The sequence below is a fragment of the Capricornis sumatraensis genome, chromosome 7 (genome assembly GCF_032405125.1).
Source record: "Capricornis sumatraensis isolate serow.1 chromosome 7, serow.2, whole genome shotgun sequence".
Taxonomy (NCBI): Eukaryota; Metazoa; Chordata; class Mammalia; order Artiodactyla; family Bovidae; genus Capricornis; species Capricornis sumatraensis.
The window spans coordinates 30,446,792-30,467,692 of NC_091075.1; positions in this window are offsets into that span (position 1 = coordinate 30,446,792).

The window sequence follows — 20,901 nt, forward strand, 5'->3', positions numbered from 1 at the left end:
ATTGGTAACAAATAACGGTGAAGTCAAAAAAGAGGCCGTGGCTTGACATATGTGCATGCTAAGTCACTTCAGTTGTTTCTGACTTTTTGCAACCCTATGGCCTGTAACCCTCCAGGCTCCTCTGTCCATGGGATTCTCCAGGCAAGAATACTGGAGTGGGTTGCCATGCCCATCTCCAGGCCATCTTCCCAACCCAATAATAGAACCTGTGTCTCCTGCATTGGCAGGAAGGTTCTTTACCACTAGTGCCACCTGGCTTGATATACCATGGAACAAGCCCCAGTGCCCAGATGCTGGTGAGTGAGAAGCCCCTGGCTGGAAGACATACTCAACTGAAAGGAAACAAATAACAGCCACATTCAGCAACATAGCTTGATATCACAATCATTTTGGAGTCATACATAACAGGATATATGACATAAAATCTATTTGAATACTCTAATCTTTAGGAGCCAGACCTAGAGCCAGACATCCTGGAATGTGAAGTCAAATTGATCTTAGAAAGCATCACTACGAACAAAGCTAGTGGAGGTGATGGAATTCCAGTGGAGCTATTTCAAATCCTGAAAGATGATGCTGTGAAAGTGCTGCACTCAATATGCCAGCAAATTTGGAAAACTCAGCAGTGGCCACAGGACTGGAAAAGGTCAGTTTTCGTTCCAATCCCAAAGAAAGGCAATGCCAAAGAATGCTCAAACTACCGCACAATTACACTCATCTCACATGCTAGTAAAGTAACGCTCAAAATTCTCCAAGCCAGGCTTCAGCAATATGTGAACCGTGAACTTCCAGATGTTCAAGCTGATTTTAGAAAAGGCAGAGGAACCAGAGATCAAGTTGTCAACATCCGCTGGATCATGGAAAAAGCAAGAGAGTTCCAGGAAAACATCTATTTCTGCCTTATTGACTATGCCAAAGCCTTTGACTTTGTGGATCACAATAAACTGGAAAATTCTGAAAGAGATGGGAATCCCAGACTACCTGACCTGCCTCTTGAGAAATCTATCTGAGGTCAGGAAGCAACAGTTAGACCTGGACATGGAACAACAGACTGATCCCAAATAGGATTAGGAGTATGTCAAGGCTGTATATTGTCACCCTGCTTATTTAACTTCTATACAGAGTACATCATGAGAAACGCTGGGATGGAAGAAGCACAAGCTGGAATCAAGATTGCTGGGATAAATCTCAGTAACCTCAGATATGCAGATGACACCACCCTTATGGCAGAAAGTAAAGAGGAACTAAAAAGCCTCTTGATGAAAGTGAAAGAGGAGAGTGAAAAAGTTGGCTTAAAGCTCAACATTCAGAAAACGAAGATCATGGCATCTGGTCCCATCACTTCATGGGAAATAGATGGGGAAACAGTGGAAACAGTGTCAGACGTTATTTTGGGGGGTTCCAAAATCACTGCAGATGGTGACTGCAGCCACAAAATTAAAAGATGCTTACTCCTTGGAAGGAAAGTTATGACCAACCTAGGTAGCATATTCAAAAGCAGAGACATTAGTTTGCCGACAAAGGTCTGTCTAGTCAAGTCTATGGTTTTTCCTGTGGTCATGTATGGATGTGAGAGTTGGACTGTGAAGAAAGCTGAGCGCCGAAGAATTTTTGCTTTTGAACTGTGGAGTTGGAAAAGACTCTTGAGAGTCCCTTGGACTGCAAGGAGGTCCAACCAGTCCATTCTAAAGGAGATCAGTCCTGGGTGTTCTCTGGAAGGAATAATGTTAAGCTGAAACTCCAGTATTTTGGCCACCTCATGTGAAGAGTTGACTCATTGGAAAAGACTCTGATGCTGGGAGGAATTGGGGGCAGGAGGAGAAGGGGACGGCAGAGGATGAGATGGCTGGATGGCATCACTTACTTGATGGACGTGAATCTGAATGAACTCCGGGAGTTGGTGATGGACAGGGAGGCCTGGCGTGCTGCGATTCATGGAGTCACAAGGAGTCAGACACGACTGAGCGACTGAACTGAACTGAATCTTTAGGAAAATGATCGCCTCTGATCAGGAGGGCTACTGTTGGGAGAGGGCATAGGGGAGTTCTGAAATGTGGATAGTGTCCTGTTTCTTGTTTTGGAGCTTGTTTTTGGCTGTATCTGCTTCTTAAAAATCAGTATATGTGATCTCGTTGTTAGTTCATGCTTCTTAATGTAAGTTATACCTTAAGGTTATTTTCAAGTAGGAATAAGTGTGTGTGCAGAAAGCTTATGAAATATGATGACCTTGCCAAAAGCAAAAGTTTGAAGGCCCATTTTAGCACATTTTCTAATTTATGGAGCTAGTTATAGATGTTTTTGCTCAGAAGAGTAGGAAATATTTTAATTTCAAGGAAGTCATTTAATTTTAATCAGAGGAACTTCTAAAGTTTCTTTTAGTTGGAATTTTTCCATGTATCATAGTGTTCAGTGAAAAATCTAGCAGTTTCAAAGCACTTGCAGAAGTTTGGCTGTAGGCTGATCAACCAAAAAAATCTCCCTTTTCCTAATTAATCAGGTATATAATTTATATTGCAAAGTCCTTGTCACGTTTTGCCAACTTGCATGATTTGTTTTCCTGCCCTGTTGAACAGTTTGACCAAGTGTCACTCACTTTATATTTTATATGAAAGGTAGCTTTCCCAGATACACAAACATGGTGATGATGTTTAATTAAAATTATTGGTCTGACTATATAAAACTTTACATTGCCACATGGAAGGCAGAGTCTAGTGCTGGTTTTATGAAAGTTGATTGACTCTATCCAATAAAACTAAAGCAATGAAATCTAATTGTCAGTGGAAACCAGTCACAACATCTTCCACTATAGTCAACATATATTATCTAAGTAAAAATAACTTCAACCTTTCCCTAAATTATTCACTGAAAAAATGTATATGAAGTTAATAGTGATGACAGAAAATTATTTGCAAATTCATAGCATGTATATTAATTTTTATACTCATGTGCATATATTTACATCATTATTTCTCTCTGTTTATTATAACATCAATATGTGGGCAAAGTTCTAAATCCAGATTTCAAATATGTAATCTAAGTTATGAGGTAGAGGAGGCAATCTCTTCAAATAGCAGTCGTTTTTTAGTGTATGTTGGTACTTGTTTAGCATACAAGCATCTTTGGTCATCTTCTAGGTGAAGAGCCAAGTGATGTATGATGGTCAGTGCTTATCAGAGCCATACCATGCTAGAATGGTCAGCTAACATAAATAATTTGTATAACCTGTAGCTCTTCTTTTGTTCATCTTTCTGTTTAGGGTAAGTAGAGAAGATTTGGTCTTAAGTTTTGTACTTTGATGTTTTCCTGGCACTATGAGCTCTTTTTCTACCATGTCTAGTTTTGCCATTTCCCATTGTACAGCTGGCCTGCTGTTCCCTAAAGTGAGCTTTCCTGAGAGTTAGTAAAAAGAGAATCTAAGGAATTATTTTTTCATCAAAAGGTTTCCACATGAGGAAACATTCAATTTCCTAACTGTTCTGATAAGGTATGACCTTTCTTTTCTCATGTCCAAACTGCATAATGCTCTTCTAATTGCCACCACATTTATAGAAAGGCAAATATTAGTGTAGTCCTCTAGGAGTACATTTTTCCAAATTTGAGACCTTTGGGATTAAGTCAGTCCTTGGGTTTTTAGGAGGATGATTAATGATACCCTCCATTCCCAAGTCCCATGTCTAGGGAAGAGACAGTACACTACAGTGCTCCATCTCTTGGTCCATACTGGGCTTCTAATTGAGATTTCTGCCTAATGTCTCAGAGTTAGCCATTTGCAGCTCAGAAACTAGTGTAGGCAGTGAATCATTTAACAGCTCTGTACCCTACATTGCCTCACTTGTTGTGCTCCCTGCCATTGTGTGTAATAGAAAGACTCAGTGTAGGAGATTTTTGGAGATTACGAGTGAAATGACATAAAACATACAAGACATACAAAAGACAGACAGGACACCACTCTGGCCAGAGGAACAACTGGGCAAACTAATTACCATTTATTATTATAAAGCCCTCCTTAGGCAGAATTCCAGACTGTAAGAATAAGCCTTTTTAGTACAGTGCAGGTGCATACATGTTATCATATAGCAAAAGGGAGTGAAATCTCTGTCTACTGAAGAGTCTACCCAAAGCCTTCATCTCCTTCTTATCTCAAGAAAGGAATGCTCCCTCGTTTGCAAGGGACCATTAAACTCAAGGCTGTGTCCAGAATCTTTGGCAGAACACCTCGTATGCAAGGACGCTCAGCCTGAGCAGAGAGACCCGTTTGCAGACACATCTCTGCTACCCTATTAACCCTTCACTCAGAAAAAAATATTCTTTGAAAAAATGAGTTTTGGCTAAAATGAGGTTTTTAAAACATTCATTGGAAAGTCAAGGGTATAACTGAATGATAGTTCAGTTCAGTTCAGTCGCTCAGTTGTGTCCGACTCTGCGATCCCATGAATCGCAGCACGCCAGGCCTCCCTGTCCATCACCAACTCCCGGAGTTCACTCAGGCTAACGTCCATCGAGTTGGTGATGCCATCCAGCCATCTCATCCTCTGTCGTCCCCTTCTTCTCCTGCCCCCAATCCCTCCCAGCATCAGAGTCTTTTCCAATGAGTCAACTCTTCGCATGAGGTGGCCAAAGTACTGGAGTTTCAGCTTTAGCATCATTCCTTCCAAAGAAATCCCAGGGCTGATTCCTTCAGAATGGACTGATTGGATCTCCTTGCAGTCCAAGAGACTCTCAAGAGTCTTCTCCAACACCACAGTTCAAAAGCATCAATTCTTCAATGCTCAGCCTTCTTCACAGTCCAACTCTCACCTCCATACATGACCACAGGAAAAACCATAGCCTTGACTAGACGGACCTTAGTCAGCAGTGTAACGTCTCTGCTTTTGAATATACTATCTAGGTTGCTCATAACTTTTCTTCCAAGGAGTAAGCATCTTTTAATTTCATGGCTACAGTCACCATCTACAGTGATTTTGGAGCCCCCCCAAAAATAAAGTCTGACACTGTTTCCACTGTTTCCCCATCTATTTCCCATGAAGTGATGATAACAAACCCTAATTCTTAGGACAGCGTATTCAACATAAGGAAGCAATAAAGTGCAGTGAAATCAACTTTATTTTAACTATGTCTTTCTGAATGTAAGCAAGTTAGAGAAACATTTCCTTTCTCAAAATGGGCTTCAATAACTCTACCAATGTCCTATTAGCAATGTCCAGTGCCCAAGAGTGGTAAAGGGTATATGTGTATAAGTGGGTGTGTTTGTGTGTGTTTCAAAAGATTCAATAATTAAATAGGTAGATCTGTAGCTCATCTTGCAAGCATCTTCACCTATGACAGGGAGAGATGGAATACCTCTGGTTTGGTTTTAGCAGTATACCTGGAAGTGTTGGGCCAGACTAGAGTGGTTGGGAATCAGCAGCAACTATTTTCTTATCATCTTGGTAAGATTTCTTGAAGGAAAAGATAAAATTTTACAGAGCTACCCTTCTTCCAGTGTGTGTCAGAGGCCATCCTATATATAATAAATGCTGAATAATGCTAAAGCAATGCATAATAAATGAGAACATACTTTTGTCCATGTGTAGTGTTTTATGCTTTCAAAAGAAGCAGTATCCAACATTTAAAAAACTTTGTCTCACCAAAGCATTTCTTCAGACTATATCAAAATAATGAAAATTTAAAAACACTTGTGAATAAATGGTAACAGGACACAAGATGATAGTTTACAGTACAGTGAAATTATGAAACTACCATTCAAATCATAAAGTTGTATAGGATAAGTTACAAATTGAGTTGGAGAGAAGACAATGACAGCCCAAAAGAAAATATGTCCATTCTAAGCTAGCATTCACAAAGATGTGATGCTCTATCTATCTGTTCTATAAGATAAAATTTACTGACCCTTGTTTCATTCAACACATTTTTTTCAGTTATACAACTGGCACTTTTTTTTTTTTTTTGTTTTCTATGTTTGTATGAATCGATTTGTTTGGAAGTAACTTCTAACTGAGTCCATCATCGTCACAAAGATTCCTTCATTATTCAGAAAATTTTCAGGCATTTTGTGAAACATTTTATATTTTAAAAAGAGAAAATCATATGGCATAAGAATACATTCTATTTATCTGTATTTTTATGACATATATTTATATTTCTGATATAAATATATGACATATATATATATATATATGCCATTGCAAGTTATCAAAATGCTCTCATTCCCTATTTCTCTGCCTGTCAAAAACACTCTACAAAGACTTATTTGGACACAAACTTACACTTTCTTTAGAGCACTATCAATATTTACCTTCAAAATTCTAAGGAAAAAAGGAGTATTTTGTAGCCTGCAACTTCCCAATTATATGCATGAATAGCATGAATAACGAACAGCATATTCTGAGACTCTTAATTGTTAAGAGATTATTTTTCATGTCATTCAATAGTCAGTATTTCAGAAAAGATTATTAATATAAGAAAATGAAACTTTAAATATTTAATTATCTTTGGATAAAATTGAAATAGAGGAAACAATACAGGTAATCAGTTCAGTTCAGTTCAGTCGCTCAGTCGTGTCCGATTCCTTGTGACCCCATGAATCACAGCACGCCAGGCCTCCCTGTCCATCACCATCTCCCGGAGTTCACTCAGACTCATGTCCATTGAGTCCGTGATGCCATCCAGCCATCTCATCCTCGGTCGTCCCCTTTTCCTCCTGCCCCCAATCCCTCCCAGCATCAGAGTCTTTTCCAATGAGTCAACGCTTCGCATAAGGTGGCCAAAGTACTGGAGTTTCAGCTTTAACATCATTCCCTCCAAAGAAATCCCAGGGCTGATCTCCTTCAGAATGGACTGGTTGGATCTCCTTGCAGTCCAAGGGACTCTCAAGAAGTCTTCTCCAATTCCACAGTTCAAAAGCATCAATTCTTCAGTGCTCAGCCTCCTTCACAGTCCAACTCTCACCTCCATACATGACCAGTGGAAAAACCATATCCTTGACTAGACGGACCTTTAGTCGGCAAAGTAATGTTTCTGCTTTTGTATATACTATCTAGGTTGGTCATCGCTTTTCTTCCAAGGAGTAAGCGTCTTTTAATTTCATGGCTGCAGTCACCATCTGCAGTGATTTTGGAGCCCAGAAAATAAAGTCTGACACTGTTTCCCCATCTATTTCCCATGAAGTGATGGGACTGGATGCCATGATCTTCATTTTCTGAATGTTGAGCTTTAAGCCAACTTTTTCATTCTCCTCTTTCACTTTCATCAAGAGGCTTTTTAGCTCCTCTTCACTTTCTGCCATAAGGGTGGTGTCTTCTGCATATCTGAGGTTATTGATATTTCTCCCGGCAATCTTGATTCCAGCTTGTGCTTCTTCCAGCCCAGTGTTTCTCATGATGTACTCTGCATTGAAGTTAAATAAGCAGGGTGACAATATACAGCATTGATGGCCTCCTTTTCCTGTTTGGAACCAGTCTGTTGTCCCATGTCCAGTTCTAACTGTTGCTTCCTGACCTGCATACAGATTTCTCAAGAGGCAGGTTAGGTGGTCTGGTATTCCCATCTCTTTCAGAATTTTCCACAGTTTATTGTGATCCACACAGTCAAAGGCTTTGGCATAATCAATAAAGCAGAAATAGATGTTTTTCTGGAACTCTCTTGCTTTTTCGATGATCCAGAGGATGTTGGCAATTTGATCTCTGGTTCCTCTGTCTTTTCTAAAACCAGCTTGAACATCAGGGAGTTCATGGTTCATCTATTGCTGAAGCCTGGCTTGGAGAATTTTGAGCATTACTTTACTAGCATGTGTATCCTTCAAATTCACCATTTCAGAGTTTTCCTAAATTCATTTCAATAGTATGAATTTACCTAAAGAGTATGCTCGTTTGCTCTGATCAGCATACTTTCAACTCCTCAGTAAAGTTTATACATCATTGGACAGTTGTACCTAGACCTGTGACTATTTCACTTTAGTTTTTTTTTATGGTAATAAATCATAAAAGAGTAATTTTCATAGCATATATAAAATACTAAAGCCAATTACTGAATAAGAGTCATAAAGAAGTATGCATTTTATTCAAAATTAAAATGATATGTGGTTTATATGAAAGCAGAAGTGGTAATGATGCCTTATACTCCTACAATTCTGTTACATACACACTCATACATAGACCCAATGCCAAGAATTCTCGGCAGAAGACATGGAGGCTACCTAAAAGAGAACAATAACACGTTAAAATGTTAGTATAGTAAGAAATGGGAGTAAAAAATTTGCATTTTGATAACTAGATATAAAATATAATCTTAAACTAATTAAAATCTGTGTTCTGAACACATGATTGGTGAGGAGAGGTTGGATCTATGATAGAGCTGCTTGAAAAAGAAAAATTATCTGTATCCATAGATTTCAGCCATTCCTTTTTTATCCTTTATCAATATTCAGTTGCTAGTGAGAAGCACTCACTTCAGGATTCAGCTGATTTATACATTGCTCCCAAACTTTGGTCTAGAGTGAAATGGATCATTTTGATTGCTTCCTAGAAAAGCAGGCTCATGGAAAAGAAACTGTCCCTGAGAAATCATTAGGACAGAAACTTAGAACAGGTAGATTTAAGTGTCTCACCAAGAAGCTGTAATAATTAAAGAGTTCTAAATTCCTCAATGGTCTAAAGGGTAATTTTAAGTTTCAGGGCACTTCAAAGCTAATCCATGTCTTTTTAAAATTTATTTACATTTCTTGGCCCCTCAATGGAATTTGGTTCAGATCTGCATCTAGGACTATTCAACGCAATGAGTTCAACTTTTGACTCCAGCTGACTCTGTCCAGACTTGAGAAGTGGAGACTCTGGGGAGACTGAAAAGAGATAGATAAAATGCAGCATAATAGGTTCTTATCTTCCTTCTTGTCAGTGATTTTGATACATTGGGATCACTGGAGCCATAGAAAACACTTGTAGCTAGGGACATATCATTCTGGGAGATATCATCTACTTACTTTAGATTCTACCTTTATCTATTGCCCTGTACCTTGGAACTACTGTATTCTCCATCCAGAACCCTACGAAAGATGTGGCTCTGGGTTAATATTCCTAATAACTAATAACCATCGACCACTTCCTATGATCTAGGCACTGTTCTATCATCGATTGTTTAATTCTTACAAAAAGAGGATGTAGTCAGTTCTTCCTACTTTTCAAGTCTGAATGTTAAATGAAGAGAACTTAGGTAACCAGAGAGATTGAATAAATAGCTCAACATGGATCCATGTTATACTCATCTTCTAGTAAGTAGAAGACTTGATTTGAGCCCAAATGATCAAGCACCACAGTCCCTGCCATCCACTATATTACTGCTTCTCAAATTTGACTACTGTTGTAGGTGATGTTGGAGAAGGCACTGGCACCCCACTCCAGTACTCTTGCCTGGAAAATCCCATGGATGGAGGAGCCCGGTAGGCTACAGTCCATTGGGTCACTAAGAGTTGGACACAAATGAGAGACTTCACATTCACCTTTCACTTTCATGCATTGGAGAAAGAAATGGCAACCCACTCCAGTATTCTTGCCTGAAGAATCCCAGGGACAGAGGAGCCTGGTGGGCTGCTGTCTATGGGGTCACACAGAATCGGATACGACTGAAGCGGCTTAGTAGCAGCAGCAGTAGGTAATAACTCTGGGGACAGAGTTGGTTCTGAAATGGCCTAAGAATTTGATTTGAGCCAATTTGGCACTGGACTCTTCGGAGAGACATCACTTTAAGGAATACCATCTTTAGACTTTCATATGATTTATGCCTTTACACATAACATGTATTTTTCTAGTCTAGTGAAATACCTTGATTATTTGTCTGGATTGTTACTATGCTTTCCTTTACTAGTTGTTGCTACAGAGATGAGGTAAATTTGTCATCATGTCTTAAGGGGTGTAGGAGTGCTGATATAAACTTTATTTTAGGATCATTTGGTTTTATATACTCTGTTTTTATATACCAGCAATAGTGTATTTTATTGTGGACTGAGATATGTATCATCTCTACAGCTTTTATTAATGTTCTTGTGCTATCTCATTTAAATCTTATGGTGACTCTGTAAAATAAATTTGAGCAATATTGTACAGATTAGAAAAATGTATACCACAAAATTGGGACTTCCTATAGCTCATACGGTAAAGAATCTGCCTGCAATGCAGGAGACCAAGATTTGATCCCTGGGTCAGGAAGGTCCTTTGGAGAAGGGAATGTCAACCTACTCTAGTATTCTTACCTAGAAAATCCCCTGAGACAGAGGAGACTGGTGGGATACAGTCCGTGGGGTTGCAAAGAGTCGGACATGACTGAATGGCTAGCACTAACATTATACCAGAAACTTAGGATAGTTTACCCAACGTCACATGCAGCCACTATCAAGGGAATAATCAATAACACTGTGTAGGAAATGATGGAGTAACGTAAGTAGAAATTTGAAGGATGAGCTTTCGAAGCAGAAGGATCGGGAAAGCAAGGATGACGGCATATTGGACGTTATCTAGGAACTGAAGTTTAAAGTGACAGTTGTAGTGAGGAAAGCAAAAGTGAATTCAGAAAAGTAGCAGCAAACTTTATCTTGTAGCCCAGTGAAAGAAAACATGATTTTTACATTTGAGCAATATGGGATGCCATCGGTAATTTGGAATACAAGAATGCCATGATGTTCCTTGAATTGTAAAATGATCATTCTGGCAGTTGTATTAACACATTGCTAATATATTGTGTGGAGAGTTAAAGAACCCGAGGAGTCAGATGAATCCAAGGCTTTGTGCTTCAATAATGATAAAATGGATATTCCATTTATTAGGTTTAGGAAACCTGAGGAGGAACAGGAGTTTTGTTTTGAGTGTAAGTTTAGGATGTTTATCATTCATTAAAATTAAGGTAAAAAGTTAGATATAAAAATTGGGAGTGCAATCTAGATATGCAGGATGAAAGGCTTCAATTTCTGAGTCATAGGCATGTAGAAAGTATTTAAGTAATACTTAATCAGTGTAGATAGGTGGGAAATATATAAGGACTGAGCAGCAGGATATGTAAATAATTACAAATCAGGCAAATGCAGATAATACAAAAAACTCACAATAAAGCAGAAGAATGAGTCAATGACCTAAAATGAAAATCAGGGAGCAAATATTCAAGTAGAAAGGGCCTGAGAAACCATGACAATGTAACTGCCAGGTCAACTCAGATGAGAATTGACCACTGGATTTTAGCAACAGGGAACAACTTGATAACATTCCTGATCAGTATGGATTCTCAAGAGAGTTAGAAGAAGAGGTAAATTAAAGATCAGTAAGAGCAGCTTTTTATTAGAGAAGATTGCCCTGATAGCCTTCCCACCATCATTCAAGCCCCATGGATGCCTGGAAGGCCAAGGAGTCAAGGTCAGCTATATGCACAGGCTAGTCTCAATACCAGGCGATTCCCAGTCCTAGCCAGGTAAGGCATGAAGGTGATCTCTTACAGGCTTGCAAGTAGGTTTTCTTTGCCTTTTCATACTGTAGAAATAAAGCACCACTAAACTGTTGTTCTTCTAGAAGCTTTAAATACTGCATTGCCAGAATAATCATGGGGCTTCTGTAATTGTATTAACACTCCACACCAATCTAAGTTAGATGAGTCCTTGGATTATTAAGGACTCATTATAACTTTCTGTGTGTGTGTGTGTAATAAAGTTTTATTAAATTATAAAGGAGATAGAGAAAGCTTCTGACACAGGCATCAGAAGGGGGCAGAAAGAGTACCCTCTTGTTAGTGTTAGCAATGAGTTTATATACTCTCCAATGAATCCAAAGAATGTTTGCAGGTTGTAAAGACCTCACCAGACCTACTCCCATAATTTACATTTTAAGATAACAGAATTAGCCAGAAGGTTTAATCCAGAGACTGTCCTCAGGCAGAATACATTATTGTTGAAGTTTTATGTTCACAGCAAAACTGAAAATACAGAGATTTTCCGATTACCCCCAGTCCCCACACATGCATAGGCTCTCCCATTAGCAATATCCTCCACCAGAGTGCTATCTTTGTTACAACGAATGAACCTACACTGACATATCATCATCACCTAAAGTCCACAGTTTTCCTCAGGGTACACTCTTGGTGTTGTACGTTTTATGAGTTTGGACAAACGTGTGACATTTTTCCATCATTAGAGTATTTTTGCTTACCTGAAAACCCTCTATGCTTCATCTATTCATCACTCTCCTTCCTCCAGTCCCCGGAAATCACTGATACCTTTACTGTCACCGTGGTTTTACCTCTTCCAGAATATCATACAGTTGGAATCATGTACCGCCTAGCTTGCACACATTTGATTTTTTCACTAAATAACAAGCATTTAACTGTGGTGTTGGAGAAGACTCTTGAGAGTCCCTTGGACTGCAAGGAGATCCAACCAGTCCATTCTGAAGGAGATCGCCCTGGGATTTCTTTGGAAGGAATGATGCTAAATCTGAAACTCCAATACTCTGGCCACCTCATGTGAAGAGTTGACTTATTGGAAAAGACTGATGCTGGGAGGGATTGGGGGCAGGAGGAGAAGGGGAGGACAGAGGATGAGATGGCTGAATGGCATCACTGACTCGATGGACGTGAGTCTGAGTGAACTCCGGGGGTTGGTGATGGACAGGGAGGCCTGGCGTGCTGCGATTCATGGGGTCGCAAAAAGTCGGACACAACTTAGCGAATGAACTGAACTAAATTGATAGACCTTCAAATCTTAGTTACCTGATATTTATTCTTGGTTTTTAGACTCCAGTCTATTATTATGACTAGATCTATTTCACTGTTAAATTTTTAAACTCTGATGTATAGATAAAGTAAATTTGATAGGGGTTTTCTAAATATTCTAAGTATAGAAGCTTTCTAAATATTTTCTTTTTTTGGGTGATAGCAAGTAAAAATATACTGCTTATTACAAGTTTATGTCCTAGAAATAACTAGCATTATAAATGAGAAGCTATCTCAAACTTTTAAAATATTAAGAATCAGATCATTCAGATAAATTAATTGAACAGAGATTTTTATATATTAAGATTAAAAGGAATTATTTATTTTGCCTTAGCCTGATACCAGATTTTGTTTTGTTCAAATACTTGCGCATGAAAATCTTGCATTTCTCGTATTGGTTAGGTTATATCTTTTAGTTTTTGACTTAAATTATACACACTCTCTTATTACACACTAAACAAAGTTGCAAAGCTTGTCTTCTGATACTTCAGAGATAGTTTCAAGGAAACTCTGAACTAACTTATATAGGAAATTATATTCACACATGTTAGTCTCCAAAACTATGCAAGTCATCTTTATTTAAGAAATGTAAAAAATAAGTATTTACAATAGCATGCTTTTATATGGAAGAATCACCATGCTTTATTTTCTCTATAGATGGATCTTGTGTCGGTAAATTGTGGATTACATTTATCTTTTGAAACTTACTACTTAAAGATTTAAGAAAAGACAATGTGACATTTGAATACACTTTAAAGTTCTTTCAAAATTCAACACTTTACAACTTTTATCTGTTTTGCATCAACTGCTTTCATTATATTTCTCTAGCAACACCATTTTTGTTTAAAACCAATTTTCCTTCTTGTTTTATTTCCTCCCCTATTGCATTTTTCTCTGTTACTTTTGCTCTTCACAAAGACCAAATATTCTCTGTCAAAGGTAATAAAACATTATTCTAAATAATCCCTGCCCTTTGAAAAGAGTGATAATGGTTTTGATCATTGTATTTGTATAATTAAGGTGCAGGCTTTTGCTTTAAAAATAGTTCATCTCCTGTGTTGAATCTGGGAGGGCATGAAGCATTTACTGAGATGAGTACTCAGTTGGAAAGTCCCTGGTCTCCTTTGGTATCACATCTATCTATGTCCCCAGACTGCTCATCCAATGTTCCAATGACAATGATTAGCGAGACCCCCCACGAGTTGCAGATGGAATGAGGCAGAGTGATAAGGCAAGCTGCCTTTCAGATCAGCAGAAAGAAAGGCCTTCTTCACGGGAAACCCAAGAGGAAGCCATTTAAACAAGCGTGCAGAAAATATTGGGGTAATTACCAAGCACCAGGAGGGGGTCTCAGCATTGAGAATGGATTCAAGAATTCATTCAGCAGATTAACTGATGTTTTCCCTGCAGCTTGTCTTTGGAAATAATTCCCATGGAAATTCATAACTGAGACTGGGGAAATGTATTATAAAAAGATATTTTCATTATTGCATACATATTTACTAATATTTGAACCACATTTATTTCTACCAGAGAAGCTCTGGTGCTTTTGATCACTCAGCTTTGCAGTTTTGCTTTCTGAAATAGGACTCTTGCACTTACAGCAGCCAGAAAATCCTGATACATGAGGATGTATTATAAGAAGCTTCTTAAGGTACTCTGATTATTGAAAATATCTAGGCAAGTTTTGTGACTAATACTTTCTAACATAGCAAGACTTCATTGCCATTCTGATGTTCGAGTTATCTAGAAAAAAAAAATGTTGTATTTGATCAGGAGGTACCCTAAAAGAGGAGGACTGGGCTCACCAGCCCCACAAGGCTACTGCAGTGGAACATCAGTGATATGACAGATTTGTTTCAAAGGAGAAGTGAATCAACATTTGCCTCTTTCTTTCCTAACCAGCTGGCAAATAAAGGACCCTGACAGCAAAAATACAGAGATAGCCACTTATCAAATGTACCAGTTTGGAAAAGATGTCAGAAAGCAAAAACAAACAAAACAAAAAACATGTGAGTGGGTTGTGTACACACACACACACACACACACACACACACATATGTATATAAAATATGCAAAGTGTTTATGGAACACAGAGATAGGCTTAAAAAGACACCTTTCTTTTGGAAATATTGATCTATCATTTTGAAAAATGGAAAGAAAAAGCTGTTAAAATTATGTTGCTGTATTATCATTGATACCTCTGGGAAAACCTGTGTGTTATGACCAGTTTAATTGGAAATTGACCTGAAGTAAATTAATCTGAGTATCCTTACTGCAGATGTCTGCTTATGCACATTAATGATTCTAGGACCACTTGGGAATTTGAGCCTATGGCTATCCACTCAGAAAAGGAATGATTCACCTTTCCCATGAACAATATATATGTTGTTCCCTTCACGTTGAATGTGATTCCTCTCTTAGTGCACCTGGCATGCTATACTCATGCAACTAGGATTGTATCCTGATTTCCATGTCAAACCATTTACCACAGATTGAGACTTGAACCCATGTGCTGGAACTCGAACCTAGCCAAAACCCAGTTTGGGACTTGAACGTATGTGGCTGGGACTTGAACACACGCGGCTGGGACGTGAATCCAGCCAAAACCCTGCTTGGGATATGAACCCGCATAGCTAGGACTCAAATCCCGCCAAAACCTTGCTTGGGACTCAAACCCAGCCAAACCCCTGCTTGGGACTTGAACCCACATGGCTGGGACTCAAACCCAGCCAAAACCCATGATACCTGGTTTCAGGACCTAATGAAGCTCAGGTTCTTGATGTCTCATCAAAGAAAGAATTCAGTGAGAGACAAAGTGATATCAGTGGATTTATTCAGATTCAGATTGGCTACATTAAAAATTATGGCTTCTATAGGAACAAGTCTGGTAGCAAAGTGAATAGCTGTCACACTAAGTATTAAGGTCAATAAAGAGACTCCCTGGAGAGTCTGGGAACAAATTAGGGGATAGAGTAAATGTGGTTATATACATGTAATGTATCTGGGTTGGTGTTTTAACTTAAGTGTTTTGCTCATAGTCTATTTATACAGTTAATCACTGAAAAAGACAACAATTAGAGCCAGCATTTTTGCACTGGTGAATAAAGAATACCTGCTAATTTACAGTTCTTAAACAGTGTGCTATTTATAACTTGCTCAATTATCAACTAACTGTTGATTATCCAAAGTGGACAATCATGACTTGCTTTGAAACAAAAGTGAAATTTTATCATAATGGCAATACCAGTGTTCAATTTATCCTTTTGTTTCATGTTTACATTTTAAAATTATCTTAAAAAGTAAAACTTAATGGAGTTCAATAACATTCTGTCTCATCCAATTCCCTTTGTTGTTTTCTCCTGTCAGAATGTCAATATCTAAGAAAACACTAGCAGAAATTAATATTGGCAGGTATTAATTTGTTTAATGCATGCAGTAAACACAGGCACACACAATGGAATCAAAAAACAATGGCATAAGTGCAGTGAATGAAATTTCTGAAGACTACTATGAATGCTTCTTAAGCATAAATTACTAGAAATAAAATGTTTTTGGAGAAAGTCTTTAAGGTGTAAAAATGTCTCAAAATATTTCAAATTGACTAGTTACCCAGACAAATAAGAGTTGGACTTTCTAAATATTTTAATAATAAAAGCCTGTAGGATACTAGTATTTCACAACCTTTGAAAGTGAAAGTCGCTCAGTCATGTCCGACTCTTTGTGACCCCCAAGGACTATGCTAAGTCACTGCTAAGTCGCTTCAGTTGTGTCCAACTCTGTGCAACCCCATAGATGGCAGCCCACCAGGCTCCCCCATCCCTGGGATTCTCAGGCAAAAACACTGGAGTGGGTTGCCATTTCCTTCTCCAATGCATGAAAGTGAAAAGTGAAAATGAAGTCGCTCAGTCGTGTCCGACTCTCAGCAACCCCATGGACTGCAGCCTACCAGGCTCCTCCATCCATGGGATTTTCCAGGCAAGAGTACTCGAGTGGGGTGCCATTGCCTTCTCCTATAAGTCCATGGAATTCTCTAGGCCAGAATACTGGAGTAGGTAGCCATTCCCTTCTCTAGGGTATCTTTTGAACCAGGGATTAAAACCACATCTTCCACACTGGAGGTGGATTCTTTACCAGCTGAGCCAACAGGGAAGCCCAAGAAGACTGGAGTGAGTAGCCTATCACTTATCCAGGGGACCTTCCTGACCCAGGAATCTCCTGCATTGCAGGCAGATTCTTTACCCACTTAGCTACCAGGGAAGGCCTCATAACCTTTGCTTCCACATATGTAACAATTTGGGGCATCTGACTGAAAAATGAACTGGGCAGGACAAATGACAGTCGGCTGGCCAGATTTTCCTTTGTTACCTTCAGGGGTTATCTTTCCTTTGCCCATGATTCAGTTTTTCAGCAATTTGGTTTAAATCTTCAATTCCCCAGTTATGGTACATGTAGTCTCTCCTTTCCTTTTATTCATTTAAATACCCCAAAGATATGAATTCATTAAGGAGCCAGTTTGGTTTTCATATACTCCCTTCTTTTGTTCCTCTTTTGTGGCATTTTAAATTATAAGCATTTCATTGTGTAGTGCTTCTGTTGCCCATCTCTGTCCATTTTATCTTTGAAAAGCCCTGGCTTTCGAGGCTGTTTCTTTGAAATCTTTCACATGATCTGATATAAAGTAGGGTGCTAGGTATTTTTCTAAAAGGGAAACTTAAAAGTTTCAATTAGGCTTCCATATATATATATATATATATATATATATATTCAGATTTGGAATTAGAAGAACTGTTCTCTTCATCATTGTCTTAAGAGAATCAATAATTTATCAGTCTAGTCAAGAATTTACCAACATTTTCAGTAAGTTGTGTAAATCCTCACATAGTCACTCAGATTTAAAAAAAAATAAGAAATAAAACATTTTTAGTGTTAAATTCTAAAATTAGCAGGTGATGAGTGAGAGCATGTGTTTAAAATTTAGAGTGATATTACAGAGACAGGATGGGTAATGCCCTGGTTCAAGTTCTGAACTTCTTAGAATTTTGTCTTGCTTCCTTATTTTCATCCAGAGGGGAGGAATATGTTAGGCAATTCAGTTGGATGCCATTAAATAGTTAATTATCTAAGTATTCCTCTCTTACCAAGCAACAACCTATTGATTATAATATGATTTCTCATAATTATGAGAAAAGTCAACTGGAAGATATAGCCATTTGGTTGTATCCTACATATTTATCATTTAAGGTAACCAGTTGAATTTTGTTCCTTTGTAAATACTGTACATCTTACTTTTTTGCTCACTTAAATAGCCCTTGAGAGAGAAATGAAGATAATCTTGGTTAGCTGGCAATGGCAATTTCTAAGCCTGCAAAACTGAAGCACAAAATGTGGACCAAAATAAAGCAGTGCTATGCTATTAAACATCTTGGGATAGATCCATGTAGTTTTATGAGAAAATCCTTCTCCATCATTGTGTGTAAGCTGTTTCTGTTTGCTACCTATATGAGTGGTGGTCATTTATTTAATATTAAGATGTCTGGGTCAAAATTACTTCTTGCCACTGCATAAATTTGTAATTTTAGGAAAGCCTACCCTGTTCCTGTATTAATGGTCCTTAGTGCATTCCTTCTGTTTCCACCCTTAGTTTTTTAATTATTATTTTAATATTTCTGACATTTTGTGGCTCTACAGACTTCCCACTTATATCAAGCTATCTACTACCCCCTACAGCTATCACAGAGAGTCAACTAAGCCTTCTTTATATCTGTGTGTTGCAGCTAGTTAGGAAAATCAGTTTGTTCATGCCAGTTTTAGTTTTTGTTCTTCAGTGTCCAATACCCCTCACTCTGTTTATGTTCAGTGTATGATCTCATTTCTTACTTACAGTATATTAGATCTTTCTTTTATTTATTTATTTTTAAATATAAATTTATTTATTTTAATTGGAGGCTAATTACTTTACAATATTGTATTGGTTTTGCCATACATCAACATGAATCTGCCATGGATGTACATGTGTTCCCCATCCTGAACCCCCCTCCCATGTCCCTCCCCATAGCATCACTCTGGGTCATCCCAGTGCACCAGCCCCGAGCATCCTGTATCCTGCATTAAACCTGGACTGGCAATTAATTTCACATATGATATTATACATGATTCAATGCCATTCTCCCCAATCATCCCACCCTCACCCTCTCCCACAGAGTCCAAAAGACTTCTATACATCTGTGTCTCTTTTGCTGTCTTGCATACAGGTTTATCATTACCATATTTCGAAATTCCATATATATGTGTTAGTATACTGTATTGGTGTTTTTCTTTCTGGCTTACTTCACTCTATATAATCGGCTCCAGTTTCATCCACCTCATTAGAACTGATTCAAATGTATTCTTTTTAATGGCTGAGTAATACTCCATTGTGTATATGTACCACAGCTTTCTTAGCCATTCATCTGCCAATGGACATCTAGGTGGCTTCCATGTCCTGGCTATTATAAACAGAGCTGTGATGAACCCTGGGGTAAAATTCCCACCAAATTTTTTTGGGAAACACTATTATTTTTTGTATATTTCTATGCATAGATTTCCTTTCATTCCAAGCAGAAACAGGAATAAGGTGATATTTCCAGGCATTTGAGGTATTTTTTCTCATATCCACTCAAGCGAGAAAAAGTGACATTCATTTACTATCCTGTTGTTGAGTCAATACGTTAAAGAACACTACTCATTCATAGACTAACTGCTTGATGCCTTCTCCTTCTCTCTCTTTCACTTATTTTCTCAACAGCTGCTCTATGTACAAGTTAAAAGTTAAGTACAATTCACAGAATGGTCTGGTAGACCACATATATAAAACCTTATTCCAGGCTTTTTTTTAATTCAACTTTAACACAAATAAAAATTGCTCATCATTTGTATCCTCATCTCAATCTCAGATTGCTTTCTTTCTCAATCAGTTCAAAACATGAGAGAAAAGAAGTAGTAATCCTCAACATTGCTAACATTTCCCCAAAACAACCATCCTAACTGCATTATATCACTATCACAATCTTTATATTAAAATGCACATGTATAAAAAGTTTAATAAGAAATGTGTATGTGATAAAGAATTAACTTTATTAACAGCAAACACTTATTTAACTCACTGGTCAATTTTCAAGTTCATTGATTAGACTGTTTTTATTTGTAAGAAGATAAATAGATGATATTTAGGTCATAAAATTCCCTGCCTCATTTCTATTGCCAAGTTTTCCAAAGGTGAAAGCATATATATATATATATTCAGTTCAGTTCAGTCGATCAGTCGTGTCCAACTCTTTGCAACCCCATGAATCACAGCACGCCAGGCCTCCCTGTCCATCACCACCTCCCGGAGTTCAGTCAGACTGAGGTCCATCGAGTCAGTGATGCCATCCAGCCATCTCATCCTCTGTCCTCCCCTTCTCCTCCTGCCCCCAATCCCTCCCAGCATCAGAGCCTTTTCCAATGAGTCAACTCTTCACACAAGGTGGCCAAAGTACTGGAGTTTCAGCTTTAGTATCATTCCTTCCAAAGAAATCCCAGGGCTGCTGTCCTTCAGAAAGGACTGGTTGGATCTCCTTGCAGTCCAAGGGACTCTCAAGAGTCTTCTCCAACACCACAGTTCAAAAGCATCAATTCTTCAGTGCTCAGCTTTCTTCACAGTCCAACTCTCACATCCATACATGACCACTGGAAAAACCATAGCCTTGACTAGATGGACATTTGTTGGCAAAGTAATGTCTCTGTTTTTCATTATGCTATCTAGGTTGGTCATAACTTTTCTACAAAGGAGTAAGCATCTTTTAAGTTCATGGCTGCAATCACCATCTGCAGTGATTTTGAAGCCCCTCAATATAAAGTCTGACACTGTTTCCACTGTTTCCCCATCTATTTCCCATGAAGTAATGGGACCAGATGCCACGATCATCGTTTTCTGAATGTTGGGCTTTAAGCCAACTTTTTCACTCTCCTCTTTCACTTTCATCAAGAGGCTTTTTAGTTCCTCTTCACTTTCTGCCATAAGGGTGGTGTCATCTGCATATCTGAGGTTATTGATATTTCTCCCGGCAATCTTGATTCCAGCTTGTGCTTCTTCCAGCCCAGCATTTCTCATGATGTACTCTGCATATAAGTTAAATA